The following is an 18,525-nucleotide window of genomic DNA, read 5'->3' as shown; positions in this document are numbered from 1 at the left end:
GCGCGACGCATGCAGACTTCTGCACCCATTTGAGGAGATCACCAAACTGGTCAGTCGCAGCCATGGCGCCATCAGTGACATGGTACCTTATGCCTTCTTTATGGAGCGAGCATTGCGTCGTGTCATTGATCAAGCTGTGGAGGAGCAGGAGCGGGAAGATGAGCAAGTCGCAATGCTGGATGAATTCCCAGGGGGGGCTACTCTATCTGAGACAAGTGAGCAACAGGAGTCTGAAGAGGAGTCAGAGGAGGATGGTACCGGGGCGGATGAGGAGGAGCAAGAAGAGCATGCTTTAAACCTTTCTGGGATCCCTGTTGTTGTGCGGGGATGGGGAGAGGAGAATGAAGAGGACGACATTATCCTGGATGATGAGCAGGAGCCAGGCCACCACACCGCTTCTAGTTTAGTGCAAATGGGGGCCTTCATGCTCCAGTGTTTTAATAGGGACCCCCGTATAAAAAGCATAAGGGTCAAGGACCAGTACTGGGTGGCAACGTACTTAGACCCCCGGTACAAACACAAAATGGCGGAAATGTTACCGCCGTCACAGAGGGCTGTCAGAATGGAGCACTTCCAGGCCTTGCTTCGAGAAATGCTGCATTCTGCTTTTGCATGCGCTGGCAGAGGAGCAATTCCCACTCCCAGAGAAGGAGTTGCGAGTACCAATCTAACAGCGCCTGCAAGAAGAGGCCGGTTTGAAGATGTGTTGGTGACTTCGGATATGAGGTCATTCTTTCAGCCGACCCATCGACAGGTGTCATCCGGATCCAGCATCCGGGATCGCCTAGACCGTCAGGTGTCCAACTATATTGGGTTAACGGCCGATGTGGACGCTCTGAGGAGTGATGAACCCCTGGACTACTGGGTCGGCAGGCTTGACCTCTGGCCAGAGCTTGCCCAATTTGCAATCGAACTGTTGGCTTGCCCCTCGTCCAGTGTCCTGTCTGAAAGGACGTTCAGCGCAGCAGGGGGGATCGTGATCGATAAGCATACTCGCCTAGCTCACGACAGTGTTAACTACCTCACATTTCTAAAAATGAATGAGGCATGGATCTCGGAGGAATTCAACACATGTGACCAGTAGACCATGTATATGTCTAGAAACGATTTTTTTAATCGAGCACACAGACCTTCTTTCTTCATTTGGCTCACTTCCTTGTCCAAAAAAAGCACACCGTACTATATGCCCGTACCCTCCTGTTTGAAGAGGTTGAGCGGTGTCATATTTCTACTGGGGCTGCTTATTATGAGGGGCTCCCACCTTCCCTGTGCTGTGCTGACTTACTCCTGGGGCTGCTTATTATGAGGGGCTCCCACCATCCCTGTGCTGTGCTGACTTACTCCTGGGGCTGTACCTCTGCTGTGCATATTATGAGGGGCTCCCACCATCCCAGTACTATGCTCATGATGAGGGGCTGCCACCATCCCTGTGCTGTGCTGACTTCCTCCTGGGGCTGCTTATTATGAGGGGCTCCCACCATCCCTGTGCTATGCTGACATCCTCCTGGGGCTGCTTATTATGAGGGGCTCCCACCATCCATGTGCTGTGCTGACTTCCTCCTGGGGCTGTACCTCTGCTGTGCATATTATGAGGGACTCCCACCATCCCTGTGCTATGCTCATTATGAGGGGCTCCCACCATCCCTGTGCTATGCTCATTATGAGGGGCTCCCACCATCCCTGTGCTGTGCTGACTTCCTCCTGGGGCTGCTTATTATGAGGGGCTCCCACCATCCCTGTGCTGTGCTGACTTCCTCCTGGGGCTGTACCTCTTCTGTGCATATTATGAGGGGCTCCCACCATCCCTGTGCTATGCTCATTATGAGGGGCTCCCACCATCCCTGTGCAATGCTGACTTCCTCCTGGGGCTGCTTACGGTGCAGGTGTCAGTGCTGTATATCACGGTGCTGGTGTCAGTGCTGTATATCACGCTGCTGATGTCAGTGCTCTCTATCACGGTGCTGGTGTCAGATCACTCTATCACGGTGCTGGTGTCAGATCACTCTATCACGGTGCTGGTGTCAGTGCTTTATGTCACACTGCTGATGTCAGTGCTCTCTATCACGGTGCTGGTGTCAGTGCTGTATATCATGGTGCTGGTGTGAGTGCTTTATGTCACGCTGCTGATGTCAGTGCTCTCTATCACGGTGCTGGTGTCAGTGCTGTATATCACGGTGCTGGTGTCAGTGCTTTATGTCACGCTGCTGATGTCAGTGCTCACTATCACGGTGCTGGTGTCAGATCACTCTATCCCGGTGCAGGTGTCATTGCTGTATGTCACGCTGCTGATGTCAGTGCTCTCTATTACGGTGCTGGTGTCAGATCACTCTATCACGGTGCAGGTGTCATTGCTGTATGTCACGCTGCTGATGTCAGTGCTCTCTATCACGGTGCTGGTGTCAGATGACTCTATCACCGTGCAGGTGTCATTGCTGTATCTAGGAATAGGAGAGAGCTCATACAGGGGTTACTCCAGAAATTACCCTTAAGCACAAAAAATGAAAGGGACTATTGCGGTATCCAAATGGAATAGTCATAAGTGATAAAATTTGAATTGACATTTATTAAATAGTTTATATAAAAAAACAAAAAGCAAAGAAAATATCAATCGAAAAGACAATAAACTTTACAATCAATTTATACAAGATAATAGGATTTACAATAATTACAGAGGACCCCACAAACAGGGGAGCACATTAATGTAGAGTGAGCGTGTTTCTCGACCGGTTTCGTTGCTATATGCCGCTTCATTAGGAGGCGTCACCTACAGTGTCTGATATGTAAAGAAAAATTTATTTTAAACAATAAATCACATTGCATTATCAAATTCTTTAATAAAGCAATAGTAAAAACATTATTAACATCTGGAGTATGCCCTTGTACACACGGTCGGAGATTCCGACAACCAAATCCGTCTGATTTTGTCTGTCGGATTTTGTCTGACGGATCTTGTCCGAAACTGTTACATACACACGGTCGAACAAAGTTGTCGGAAAATCCGATTGTACATAACGTGATGACGTAATTTTGTTATGATGGGACTACGTTCAGGCTAGTAGCCAATAGCTTTGATGTAGGAATTTGATCTGAGCATGCGTGGCACTTTGTCCAATCGGAATTCTCTACACATGATCGGAGTATGTCCGATCGGAGCATTTTGTCAGAAAATATTTACGGCAAGTTGGAAAATTTGGTCCGACAGATATTCCGATGGAAACAGTCCGATGCAGACTACACACAGTCGGAATATCCGACAAAACGCTCCGATCGGACACATTCCAACGGAATCTCCGACCGTGTGTACAAGGGCTATTACAGTACGATCTCAGTGACTCACCCGAAATGTTCAACCCTTGGCAATAGAGGCGGCAAAATCTGAGACACCCTCCACCGCGGTGACCCCCTGGGGGCAGAATGTGATGAAGTAGAAAACAACTAAAGACAGGGTACAATAATGACGTTTATGTCAGTTTGAAAATGATAATCTATCAATCACTATTAAAGTTCCCATGGATAGAGTAGATTGAGATGGAAAATGGGTTGAAAGTTGTTAAAAGCACGCACAAGCCAAACAGAAAATCTGTGTGATCCATGGGCCATATTAGATGTGGGGCGGGGGAACCAGGGGCGTATCCCGTGTTAAAGGGGGCCCGGCTATGGTATTGCCAGTACACCCCACCGGGAGGCGCCCTCGGTAAAACATTACATCAATAAGTAATGTTAAATTGAAAAATCCTCAAACAAAACCAATACAACAACCCCGGGCACTGTCAAACAGGTTTCAGGAAAAAAAGACAGCAAAAAAATTGGACAGTTTGCTTTACACAATCAATAACTAAATGACAAACAAAAACAGTGTAGCTGCAGATTTTCCACCACTTCCTCTGATGCTGATTACATCAGCCTTACACTCTAATGCCGCGTACACACGAGCGGACTGTATGGCGTACTTAGTCCGTCATACAATCCGACGGACAGTCCGTCAAACTTTCGACTGAACGGACTTGACCACACACGGATGCACAAACAGTCCGTCGAAAGCTTGCGCGATGACGTGTACAGCACGTACGACGGGACTAGAAATAGGAAGTCCAATACACAGCAAAGCACCCTTCCGCCGTGTAAATCCTTTCTGAGCATGCACCATTCTTAGTCCGTCGAACTAGCATACTGACGAGCGGATTGTCCGCTGAAACAAAAGTATGACGGACAGAATTTCGAAAAATCCGAAATGCTTAGTACGCCAGACTGCACACTGAAAAAGTCAGCTGAAGCCCACACACGAGCGGACTGTCCGCTGAAATGTGTTTCGACGGACTAAGTACGCCATACAGTCCGCCCGTGTGTACGCGGCATAGGAGGGTGCACGTGCAGCCGAATATCGGCGCACGTGCACTACACACAGCGGACGTCATGGAGCGCCAGTGATGCTCCATGTACTTCCAGGTTGGGGGTTATTAAGGCGCCGGTCTGAGAATGGCAATCAGAGCGGCGCCAGTCAGAAATAGATCTTGCAGACCCTATGAATTAGAACCTTTAGATTATCTATTTCTTTACACACTATTCTTTGCACGTTAAAAATGCCAAGGCCTATTGTTTTCTTAGGGAATGGATGCATAACTATTACTGTTGTCTGAATTCTTATTGCAATGGTTAAATACGCTGTCAAGTCCATTAATTGGACTCATTTTAGCAATCTGTGATAGCTGAGGTTTGTTGGGTTTCTTTATTTAGATCCTTTGTGTTGAACACCCCTGGATTATCTTTCGGGGAAGTGTATTGCTATAGGACCCTATTCCACTCTGGTCTATACTTAAGTACAGGACATCGTTTCTGTACATCATTAGTACTCTCATTTTTTGATATTTACTTTTAATCACCATCTAATATGGCCCATGGATCACACAGATTTTCTGTTTGGCTTGTGGGTGCATTTACCAACTTTTAACGAATTTTCCATCTCAATCTACTCTATCCATAGGAACTTTAATAGTGATTGATAGATTATCATTTTCAAACTGACATAAACGTCATTATTGTACCCTGTCTTTAGTTGTTTTCTGCTTCATTGCATTCCGCCCCCAGGGGCTCACCCCGGTGGAGGGTGTCTCTGATTTTGCCGCCTCTATTGCCAAGGGTTGAAAATTTCGGGTGAGGCACTGAGATTGCATTGTAATACTCCAGATGTTAATAATGTTTTTACTATTGCTTTGTTAAAGAATTTGATAATGCAATGTGATTTATTGATTTATTGTTTAACCAGTAGAGATCCGCGCTATAGCCAAATGACGGCTACAGCACGGACCTCCTTTGCCGGGACTACGTCTATTGACGTCGTCCCGTGCACGAGCGGCCTGCGTGCCCCCTGAGGGGAGCGCGCGGCGCTCTGTGATTGGCGAGTCTATGAGACTCGCCTGATCATGGATCTGAGCAAGGGGTCGATCCCAACCCCTTACCATGTGATCAGCTGTCAGCCAATGACAGCTGATCATGTGATACAACGGAGCCGGTAATTAGCTATTATTCCTCCTCGCGCTGACAGCGCGAGGAGAAAAAAAAAGAGCCGATCACCGGCGGCCGTGATCGGGACATCAGTCCCGATCACGGCCAGCCCTGCCAGTGCCCACCTGCCCCCTGCCAGTGCCACCTCATTAATAAATAAGTGCCCCTGTCAGTGCCACCCAGCAGTGCCCACAGTGCCACCCAGCAGTGCCCACAGTGCCACCCATCAGTGCCCACAATATGCCTCAACAACAGTGCTGCACCCTAGTGCCACATATCCGTGCCCATCAGTGTCATCTACCAGTGCCCATCAGTGCCCAACAGTGCCACCTATCAGAGCCACCTATCAGTGCCACCTATCAGTGCCCATCAGTCCCATCTATCAGTGGTACCTATCAGTGCCCCTTAGTGCCACCCTTCCGTGCCACCCATTCGTGCCACCCATCCGTGCCATCTTATCTGTGCCCATCTGTGCCCATCAGTGCCGCCTTATCTGTGCCCATCAGCACTACCTTATCTGTGCCTATCGGTGCCACCTTATCTGTGCCTATTAGTGCCGCCTTAACTATGCCTATCAGTGCCCACCAGTGCAGCCTATCAGTGCCGCCTCATCAGTGCACTTCAATGAAGGAGAAAAATGACCTGTTTGCAAAATTTTATAACAAACTATTAAACATGATTTTTTTTATTTTTTTTTTATTTTGCATCTTTTTTTGTTTGTTTAGCAAAAAATAAAACTCCCAGCTGTAATTAAAGCTGAAAATTGGTCTGGGCAGGAGGGGGGTTTAAGTGCCCAGTAAGCAAGTGGTTAAAAGAAAAATTTCTTTACATATCAGACACTGTAGGTGATGCCTCCTGATGAAGCGGCATATAGCCGCAAAACCGGTCGAGGAACACGCTCACTCTACATCAATGTGCCCCCCTCTATGTGGGGTCCTCTGTAATTATTGTAAACCCTATTATCTTGTATAAATTGATTGTAAAATGTATTGTCTTTTTGATTTATATTTTCTTTGCTTTTTTCTTTTTTATATAAACTATTTAATAAATGTCAATTCAAATTTTATCACTTATGACTATTCCATTTGGTTACCGCAATAGTCCCTTTCATTTTTTGTGCTCAAGGGTAATTTCTGGAGTAACCCCTGTATGAACTCTCTCCTATTCCTTCCATGCTATTATGGGATGATGGTACCCCCCTCTATTTTTGTTTGTAAATATTCATTGAGGCAATACAATTTCAGCTTTGAACTCTGCCCAAAAACACAATTGTATGACACTTCCAAGCAATGTTTCATATTCCTATTTCTGCCCTCAAATATCAGTGTGCTAAGTATTCCTTTTTTACATTCTCATAGGGGAGAGAAGACTCGGAACGTCTGAGGCCACCAGGGACCCCACACCTCCCAAAGAAGGGAAAATACCAACACCAGAAGCAGAGGAAGAGGAGGAGAGAGGAGAGATTGTAGAAAATGGCGAAATTGGCACCACAACAGGTGAGTGTCTGAGACCATAGCTTCAGGTAAGGTAATCAATGTATGCCTGCAAATTTATAATGCACAGTGTTTTTTTTTTTGGTTTTTTTTAGGTGATGTGGATGTTGTGGAAGAAGAATCACATTTTATCAGTGAAAGTGCCCAGATCATCATCAGGGAGATAATGGGGAGCAATCACAATTTAGATAATCTCAAGAAAAACATCAATGATGTTCAGCAAAAAATGAAGAACATCATTGATGTTTTAGGGAGAATCTAAAATACCCAAAACTAGCTAGTATCCATTTTCATTTTTAAAAAACAGTTTTATATTTTTAGAAAAGCCAATTTTATAAGATGCACACAGTGGAGTTGATTTACTAACATGCGTTAGAGGGGGCGGGGTCACCGGGTGGCTCCGCCCTCCATTATATAAGACCTGTCAGAAGAAGAGAAGTGTCACACAACAGGAGCCTCCCATTGCGCGGAGTGGCCTGAGAACCAAGAAGAGACGCCGTGGAAGAAGATGCCAGACGAGAACACCAGAGCAAAAAGAAGCGGATCGGAAGAAGAAGAAGATGGAGGAAGAAGATGAAGAAACCGAAGGATGAAGAAAAGAAGATGGAAGAAGACCAGAAGAAAGAGGATGAAAGAAGACTTTAACCACCTCAATACAGTGCAGTTACACCCCCTTCCTGACCAGACCAATTTTCAGCTTTCAGCACTCTCATACTTTGAATGACAATTACTCAGTCATCCAACACTGTATCCATATGAAACTTGCGTCCTTTTTTCACACAAATAGAGCTTTCTTTTAGTGGTATTTAATCACTAGTGGGTTTTTTATTTTTTGTGCTATAAATAAAATAAAACGTAAATTTTGTGAAAAAAATGCCTTTTTCTTGGTTTCTGTCATAAATTTTTGCTAATTAGTAATTTTGGCCAAAATTTATACTGCTACATATCTTTGGTAAAAATAACCCACATTAGTATATATTATTTGGTCTTTGTGAAAGTTATAGAGTCTACAATATATGGTGCCAATCACTGAAAATTGATCGCTTCTGATCAGGCCTTCAGTACATCAGGTGTACCTAATTTCTTGAGACTCTAACTAGTCAGGAAAGTACAAATACCCCCCAAATGACCCCTTTTTACAAAGTAGACATCCCAAGGTATTAAGTAAGTAGCATGGTGAGTTTTTTTAAGTTGTCATTTTTTCCCACAATTCTTTGCAAAATGAAGATTTTTTATTTTTTTTAATTTTTTTTTACTAAATTGTCATATTATCAGGTTATTTCTCACACACAGCATATGCATACAACAAATTACACCCCAAAACACATTTTGCTACTCTTCCCGAGTACGGTGATACCACATGTGTGAGACTTTTACACAGCCTGGCCACATACAGAGCACCAACATTGATGTAGTACCTTCAGACGTTCTACGAGCAAAAATGACGCATCTCATTTCTCAACCACCTATTACACTTTTGAAGTCCCTGGAGTACCAGGACAATGGAATTTCCCATAAAATGACCCCATTTTGGAAAGCAAACACCCCAACGTATAATCTGTGAGGCATAATGAGTCTTTTGAATGGTTAATTTTTTTCCAGAAGTTTTTGGAATTTGTGGAAAAAAATTAAAACACATTTTTTTTTACACAAAATTGTCAATTTATAAGATATTTCTAACACGTAGCATGTATATAGCAAAAATTACACCCCAAAATACATTCTGCTACTCTTCCCGAGTACAGCGATACCACGTGTGTGAGACTTTTACACAGCCTGGCCACATACAGAGCACTAACATTGATGTAGTACCTTCAGACGTTCTATGAGCAAAAATTACGCATCTCATTTCTCAACCACCTATTACACTTTTGAAGGCCCTGGAGTACCAGCACAATGGAATTTCCATTAAAATTACCCCATTTTGGAAAGCAAACACCCCAACGTATAATCTGTGAGGCATAATGAGTCTTTTGAACGGTTCATTTTTTTCCAGAAGTTTTTGGAATATGTGGAAAAAAATTAAAACGCATTTTTTTTTTACACAAAATTGTCAATTTATAAGATATTTCTAACACATAACATGTATATAGCAAAAATTACACCCCAAAATACATTCTGCTACTCCTCCCGAGTATGGCGATACCACATGTGTAGGACTTTTACACAGCCTGGCCACATAGAGAGGCCGAACATTGAAGTAGTACGTTCAGGCGTTCTAGGAGCATAAATCACACATCTCATTTCATTCCTACCCATCACACTTTTGAAGGTCCTGGAGCACCAGGACAGTGAAATTACTCACAAAATAACCCCATTTTGGAAAGTAAACACCCCAACGTATATTCTATGAGACATGGGCTGCAAATAGGTACTCGGGTACTCTGATGGGCTGGAGATAGGTACTCGGGTACTCTGATGGCCTGGTGACAGGTACTCGGGTACTCTGATGGCCTGGTGACAGGTACTTGGGTACTCTGATGGCCTGGTGACAGGTACTCGGGTACTCTGATGGCCTGGTGACAGGTACTCGGGTACTCTGATGGCCTGGTGACAGGTACTCGGGTACTCTGATGGCCTAGTGACAGGTACTCGGGTACTCTGATGGCCTGGTGACAGGTACTCGGGTACTCTGATGGCCTGGTGACAGGTACTCGGGTACTCTGATGGCATGGTGACAGGTACTCGGGTACTCTGATGGCCTGGTGACAAGTACTCAGGTACTCTGATGGCCTGGTGACAAGTACTCAGGTACTCTGATGGCCTGGTGACAGGTACTCTGATGGTTTGGCGACTGGTATTTGGGTACTCTGAAGGGCGGTGACAGGTACTCATATGGACTGTGACAGGTACTCGGGTACTCAGATGAACTGTGACATGTACTCAGGTACTCAGATGGACTGTGACAGGTACTCAGGTACTCAGATGGACTGGAACAGGTACTCGGGTACTCTGATGGCCTGGTGACAGGTACTCGGGTACTCTGATGGCCTGGTGACAGGTACTCGAGTACTCTGATGGCCTGGTGACAGGTACTCGGGTACTCTGATGGCCTGGTGACAGGTACTCGGGTACTCTGATGGCCTGGTGACAGGTACTCGGGTACTCTGATGGCCTGGTGACAGGTACTCGGGTACTCTGATGGCCTGGTGACAGGTACTCGGGTACTCTGATGGCCTGGTGACAAGTACTCAGGTACTCTGATGGCCTGGTGACAGGTACTCAGGTACTCTGATGGCCTGGTGACAGGTACTCTGATGGTTTGGTGACTGGTATTTGGGTACTCTGAAGGGCGGTGACAGGTACTCATATGGACTGTGACAGGTACTCGGGTACTCAGATGAACTGTGACAGGTACTCAGGTACTCAGATGGACTGTGACAGGTACTCAGATGGGCTGTGACAGGTACTCGGTACTCTAATGGACTGTGACAGGTACTCGGTACTCTAATGGACTGTGACAGGTACTCGGATACCCTGATGGACTGTGACAGGTACTCGGGTACCCTGATGGGCCGTGACAGGTACTCGGGTACCCTGATGGGCCGTGACAGGTACTCGGGTACCCTGATGTGCCGTGACAGGTACTCGGGTACTCTGATGTGCCGTGACAGGTACTCTGATGTGCCGTGACAGGTACTCGGGTACTCTGATGGGCCGGGACAGGTACTCGGGTACTCTGATGGGCTGGGACAGGTACTCGGGTACTCAGATGAACTGTGACAGGTACTCGGGTACTCTGATGGGCTGGGACAGGTACTCGGGTACTCTGATGGGCTGGGACAGGTACTCGGGTACTCTGATGGGCTGGGACAGGTACTCGGGTACTCTGATGGGCTGGGACAGGTACTCGGGTACTCTGATGGGCTGTGACAGGTACTCAAATACTCTGATGGACTGTGACAGGTACTCTGATGGACTGTGATTGACAGGTACTATGAGGGGTGGTGACAGGTCCTCTTTATTGGGGGGGGCAATCAGTATGTTTGGTGTACACTGTATGCGGTAACGAGATGTTACCACAATCTCCTCCTCACACACGATCGGTGTGTGAGGAGGAGAACCCGGTAACATCCCGTTACCGCGGTTTGTTTACATTTTAGTGATCGGCTGTGAAAGGATCACAGCCGATCACAGCCGATCTCGCGCGCATGCGCCGTGCACGTTCGGGGTGTGACCATCTGTGATCGGCCGTGACTTCATCACGGCCGATCACGTGGTAAACAGCCATAACGAATGGCTGTTCACCCCCTTCGGTGGCGAGCGGTGTCTCCGTGACACGCCGCCACCGAAGAAACAGGGATGCGCGCGCACGATCGCGCGCATCCCTGTTTAAACGGGAGGCCGTCATATGACGGCCTCCCGCCACAATAGGTGCGCCGCCTGCCCGTCATTTGGCCGTCATTTGACCTGACCGCAGACCCCCACAACCACCAGCCAGGGTTGTGGGAATGAGGCCCTTGTCCTCATCAACATGGGGACAAGGTGCTTTGGGGGGCCGCTACCCCAAAGCACCCTCCCAATGTTGAGGGCATGTGGCCTGGTATGGTTCAGGAGGGGGGGGCTCTCTCGTCCCCCCTCGTCCTGTGGCCTGCCAGGTTGCGTGCTCGGATAAGGGTCTGGTATGGATTTTGAGGGGGCGCCCATGCCATTTTGTTTTTGGCAGGGGGTTCCCCTTAAAATCCATGCCTGACCTGAAGGGCCTGGTAAGGATTTTGAGGGGCATCCCCATGCCATTTTTTGGGGGCGCGGGGTTCCCCTTAATATCCATACCAGACCTGAAGGGCCTGGTATGGAATTTTGGGGGACCCCTACGCATTTTTATTTCTTAATGCTAACATGACCTGTGTGCAAATAGCCTTAAAAAATCCATAGAAGTAAGCCAGCGCAAAAAAAGAGGTGCGCCTGTTCAACTTATGCAAATTAACCTACGTGACTTGACATTTACTAAGATTTTGCCGGCGCAGTGAACCAGGGCACTTGAAGGGGTGCAAATGCCGTTTGCGCATGCGCAGTGCATAAAATGATCTCACGCAGTTCCAGTGTATTTGCAGGCGCAGCAGGCTTGCCCAGAGAAAGTTTATATTCCGTCCTATTTTGCCCATATTTGTTACTTGGACATTCATATCTATACTTCCTCACATCACCCCACATCACCCTCATAATATTTGCACTTCCAGCTTCTTTTAATTCTGAGTTGAAGATGTCGTGCGCCAGGTCTATAGCGGCGCACAGATCGTGGCCGCCCGTGTGCCGGCAACATGATAGTAAATGGGGAATTGTGCTGTGTTACAGGCGCAAATGCTTTGTGCATACAAAAACGTCCGTTGCGCGTCGGCGTGCGCCGCTACTCATGGCACAAATGCTTTGTAGATCAGCCCCAGTGTGTCAACATGTGCTATCCCCCATCATGGGGGATCAATGTTTGCGTTTTGTGGGTGCAACCCCTTCCTTGCTACTAAAGTGGCTGAGATGAAGGGGATGCACCCCCAAAACACGTACATTGATCCCCTATGATGGGAGATAGCACATGTTGACATTAGGCATGGGATCAGGAGGAAAATGCCCAGTTTGAATCCCAATTTGTGAGCATCTTCCAAATTTGTCTTTTACAGGGGTGACACCCCATGTGATGAAGGCAATATCAACACAGTTTGGACATACTCATGTCTGATATTGTCTTCACTTTTCAAAGTTGAACTTTGTAAGTTCCTCAGTTCTGTATGTTATGCTTTGATACATGCCTGTTTCCACAAAAACGGCAAGTTATATTAATGTTACCAAAAATAATGTTATATACACCAAATATGTTGGTTTGTTGTAAAACCCTTTTTGAACGCACATGTGAATGTGCTTTGAGTAACAAGTTTAATTAACAATGTGTGGCTTCCTTTTTCAATGCGCAAAAGCAGTATTTGTAGTAAAGTTGTTGTTTTCTATGGCAATGGATGTTATTTACTGAAGGCAAATCCACTTTGCACTCCAAGTGCAGTTTCAGATGCACTTTTTCAGTGCACTTGTAGTGCATAGTGGATTTGCCTTTAGTACATAACACCCACAGTGCTTTTTAATTTGCCCCAATCACTCCACACATTTCTGTCATGGTGCTGAAAATGAGCAATATTTTTGTCAGTAATGCACCACATACATTAACAAAAAAAACAAGGTGTGTGTGTGTAACAGACCCACAACATAATAATATTATTATCTGAAGAAGAGACTGTCACCTCATCTCGCACAGAAATGGGGTTTGCGCTGTTGAAGAAAAAGGCCCAAAAAAAAAAAAAAAAGCTAGGAGACACCTAAAACAAACCCAAGCAGTAAATGAAAACAAAGCAGTTTGAAAGAGAAATGTATTTAAAAAAATGCCTCTCAGACATTGTCTGGCATATCAATGGCCCCCCTACCCACAAAGTACTGCATTTATCTGGTTCGGACCTTGCGGCGCTTTGGGGGGCAGGCCAGGATGGCCAGCTTCAAGGGCCATCAGGTTGGCATGTTTAGGTAAGTCTGCATCAGGCCCAACTGAGGCCACATAGTTCAGTATTTCTTCAAAAAAATGTGCAGAATGCAGCACGAAAGCACAATATAATTGAGTCTATATTCTGCAATGTGGATTGGAGTCAAAAATAGGCTTGAGCGGCTGGCCATTATCCCGAAAGTGTTCTCCACTACTCTTCTGGCTCTGGCAAGCTGTAAATTAAAGAACCTCTGGTCTGGGGTGAGGGTCCTCATCAAGAAAGGCCGCATCAGATGGTTTGCCAGCGCAAACGCTTCATCCACAACGAAGACAAAGGGGAGTCCTTCCACATTCTCCTCTGGAGGTGGCAAGCAAAGACTGCCACTTTGGAGATGCCAGTAGAACTCCGTCTGCGCGAACACTCCACCATCCGACATCCGGCCATTTTTCCCCATATTCACATACAGGAAGTCATATGTCGCTGACAACACTGCCAACATCATGATACTATTATACCCCTTGTAATTATAATAGTAGGACCCCGAGTTGGGGGGTGGGATGATGCGGACATGTTTCCCATCAATTGCACCTCCACAATTGGGAAAGTCCCAATGGGTGGCAAAGTGGGAGGCCACAGTCTGCCATTCCTGTGGCGTTGAAGGAAACTGTGGAGTCAAACAAGAAAAAAAAGAGTAATTTTGAACATCAACATTGCAAGCACATTAGACACAAACATTTTTGGCCAAGATCAGTATAACATTTTTGGAAATGAGTATTCAAAGCCAAAAGTATAAGGTCCCCTTATCAGATTCCTCACCCCCCCCCCATTCCCCCCATTCCCCCATTCCCCCATTCCCCCCATTCCCCCCATCTGATGGCCCATTGCAAAAAATTAGGGGGGTGTTTTGGACAGGTAACCCTCTCCACTTCATTGAGAGTAAGGATCAGCCGAACACCCCCCTGTTCGGTTCGCATCAGAACCTGCGAACAGACCTAAACTTCGTGTGAACTTTAGAACAGATCAGATTCACCGTTCCGGCTTTTTGAATTTGCAGCGAACATCCCAAATTGTTCACTGTTCGCTGAACAGGCGAACAGGCAATGTTTGTGTCGAACATGAGTTGGACTCGAACTCGAAGCTCATCCCTAATTGAGAGCTGAATGCATAAATAATGTGTAATACTTTGGCCAGACCCTCCTTACTTACACTATTGGCAGCCCACAGGACAGGTAAGATGTGTCATAATACAAAAAAATTAACAAATGGAAATACATTTTTACATTCTGCTATTGCCTATCAAGATAATAATAGGAGAAAAAAACTTAAAACAGTAGCATTTGAAAGTATTGAGGCAGGCCCTTGCACTACATGCTATGGTGAATTCATCCATAAATCTGACCACAAAAGAGGTAGGTATAGTGTGTATTGGGTTTGGCAAAGTCAGCAGATAGAGGATTGCTATTATCTAATCTAGCAGTTGGGGGAGGGGGGTTCCTAATGAGTTTGGCCCACCAAAAAAAAACTCTGGCTTTCTGCATGAATTTAAGCACACACATAACATTTGTATACATTTTAGGGGGTGTTTAGGGGAAAGCAATACTATGGAGCTGACAAAATACATTGCTAAGTGACTAGGTTAGAGGTGTATGGGTCCAGAAGAGCATGCTGGGGAGGTTAGTGAAGGCAAATATGCATGAAGGACAAAAAACAAACTTTAAAAGCTTCCAGCATACATGAGGACAAAGGGGCACAGCATATCAATTACAGCATATTGCAATCATGGTAATTAGGGAATGATGAAAGAAATACTATACATTAGCAAATATTTAATATATATGTGATGTTAAAGGAGAAATCTTACCTTAATACAGTCCTTCTGCAGGACCTGTACAATGGCAGAACAGGTCTCTGGAATAATGATCCCCAGAGCCTGGGGTAAATGCCCGTGGAGAACATGAGGTCCTGAAGACTTTTCCCTGTCGCCAAGTACCGCAACGGGGCAACTAGCCTCTGCTTCGGAGTGATGGCTTGCCGCATGCAGGTATCCTGCCTGCTGATATAAGGGGACAGCAAAGCCAGTGAAAAACGGGGTCCGCCATCCGGAGATAATTCCTAAAATCATCAGGATTATTCTCCCGAATGTCACGAAGCAAAGGCATGTGTGAGAATTGGTCACGTTGGAGCAACCAATTTTTGCTCCATGAACTCCTCCTTGCCTTGTTCATGGACTGGGCTTGTGTCAAAGCTAAAAGCCCAACACCAAGCCCCTGCTCAGCACGAACTCTAAGACGAGTACGTACACGAAACATGGCTTCAAAACGGTCGGCTGGTCAAAACGGACTAACAGAAAGCACCGATAAACAGCAAGGCCTGAAAGAACGAACTGAAAACCAAAAAAGAGCGCACAATAAGCACTGAAAATCAAAGCGTACTATATAAAATATAGGCCGCAATGACAAACACATGCGAATTGACTACACGCACTGATAAGCAGATACGCACCCACAAGCACAAACTGCAGAGCAGTAACGATCTGAAGCACATGTCTGAAAATGCAAATCGTCTCTAACCAAACTTCTACTAACACGCGATAAACACAAGATCAGCAGAAGGAGCCCAAAGGGTGCCGTACGTGGTGCTGAATTTCTCTTTTATAGTCCCGTCGTACGCAGTTTATGTCACCTCGTTCGTGATGATCGGAAATTCTGACAACTATGTCCGACCGCGTGTAGGCAACACCAGTTTTGGACAAAATCCGTCGGAAATTATCCAACAGATTTGGTGATCGCAATGTCTGACCGTGTGTACGGGGGCTAACATTTTTGTCTTTGCAGGTGACACTGAGCTATGCAGTGGAATAACGTCCTTACAGGATGTCTTCAATGTACAAACAAACCTCAATGCACTGTCTAATTGGGCAAGTAAGTGGCAAATGAGGTTTAATGTTGATAAAGGTAAAGTTATGCACATGGGGGATAAGAACATGCATGCATCATACATACTAGGAGGAGTACAACTGGGAGAATCAATCTAGGGGTTTTGGTAAATCATAAGTTCTATAATAGCATGCAGTGCCAAGCTGCGATTTCCAAAGTCCAAAGTCCATTCTTGTATTAAGAAAGTGTAGCCTTGGTGATAGCACTACTGACAAACAATCCACCAAATCACCCCACTGCCAGACTTCATGCATCCTTTCAGAGACAATGAACAATCATTTGCGAGCTTTGTTTTTGTTGTTTTATTGGTGGGTACAACTTGGGTAGGGATTGGGATATGAGATAAATAAAAGTGATATACTGCGCTGTGAGAGAAATGCAGATTAGCAGCCAGCACAACTGTTTTTTTAATTTAATACTTTTTCTTTATTTATACAGTAAAGCATTACAATCCAAGCATTTTACAACAGTGAAGAGAATTAACTTTAAGTTGCAATATCTAGTGTAAGCCCTAAGCTACTTCCCTTCTTTTCTTCCCCTTGCTATCTCCCCGGCCAACCCATCCCCCCCCCCATCTCAACATCACTTATTTTACACCCCTTTTTACGCCTCGTTTTTGCCATAACTATAGTGGGTTTCTTCTTATACTGGCAAGAAAAAAAAAAGAGAAAAGAAAATGTAGCTAGGGAGAGAGATTCAAACCAAAGCCTAGGTGGAGGAGGCATAGCAACTAATGTCCTGACTACCTACCACCCTATGGGGAAAGCCCCTACTTTCTCCAACCAAGGCCCCCACATCCTTGTAAGCTTGTTATAATTACCTTGTTTAATAAAAAACACTCGCTCGTGACCTATTGTTAGATTGACAGTCGCTAACCAGGTCTCCAATAACGGGGGCTGATGTGACTGCCACTGTTGGCAATCACTTTCCTTGCTTGGAATAGGCACCTTAATACTGGTTCAAAGATGTCTTGCGGGACATTATACCCCCCTGTTGAACCCAAAAGGCAGGCCTTGATCATCGTTTCTAATACTATCTTGAAAGTTTTATTAATCTCGTCTACGATTTTCGTCCAATATCTGAATAGTTTTGGACACTTCCAAAACATGTGAATAAAATCTCCAGATGCCCCACACCTGGGGCACTGGTCTTTCTCCCACCAACACAGTTTTAATTTTTTTTTAGGAGTGTAGTATACTCTATAAAGAAAGTAAAGGTGTGATACCTTCTGTGAGGGGGAGATTGAGGCGAGTGTGGCTTATTTAAGAATTTGGTCCCATTCCGCCGAGGACAATGGCCCAACATCTCCCTCCCATCTTTTTCTAATCTTAATAGGGCCGGTACGATCCAATATTCTATCCCCAAGTCTGGCGTACAATCGAGAGGTTAGCCCTTTAGACAAGTCCAGGGTCATTATTTGTGACAAGATAGGAATCTGGATCCATTGAGCTATTTGAAATCCGAACTGTGTCTGAATTACATGCCTGACCTGGAGATATTTATAAAATGAACTATTTGACAAATTGAATTCCTGTTTCAGGTTTGCAAATGATTTTATAGTGCTCCCCGCAAACAGCTGGCTCAGCTGTTTGCGGGTAGTTAATAGCTCAGTTAATACCTTGGTTCACCCATTCCCTAGACCTCAATTCCAATCAACTCAGCTAGATACTCCTTGGTATCCGAATATGTTCTTTGTTGTTTGCCATAGTTTAACAATTAGCTTTATCGTTGGGCACCGTAAGGCAAATTAATTTGCCTCTAGGGCCTCAATAAGTGTGTTATGCGGGAATCCTATCAACATCAACCTACCGCTGGGGTTACCACCATTGGAGGCCACTCTCCCTGCTAAGTGCTGTATCTGAGATGCCAAAAAATATAATGTAGGATGAGGAACCGCCATACCCCCCTCCCCCGGTGGTAGCTGCAATGTCCGCAAGTTGATTCTGAACTGCCCATTTCTCCAAATTAAATCTCTAAACAAAGATTCAATTCTTTTAAACCACTTCTGGCCTATCCATATTGGAGCATTATGGAGAACATATAAGATCTGGGGCAGCCATATCATCTTGACAAGGTTTAAGCGCCCCACCACAGAGGGAGACAGCTCCAGATATCTGCCTTGTGTTTCAGCTT

This window comes from Lithobates pipiens, unplaced genomic scaffold, assembly GCF_037356315.1.
Source record: "Lithobates pipiens isolate NorthernLeopardFrog02 unplaced genomic scaffold, aLitPip1_a1.2 Scaffold_30, whole genome shotgun sequence".
In the NCBI taxonomy this organism is placed as follows: Eukaryota; Metazoa; Chordata; class Amphibia; order Anura; family Ranidae; genus Lithobates; species Lithobates pipiens.
The sequence above is the reverse complement of the archived record's forward strand: the minus strand, read 5'-3'. Positions refer to the sequence as shown.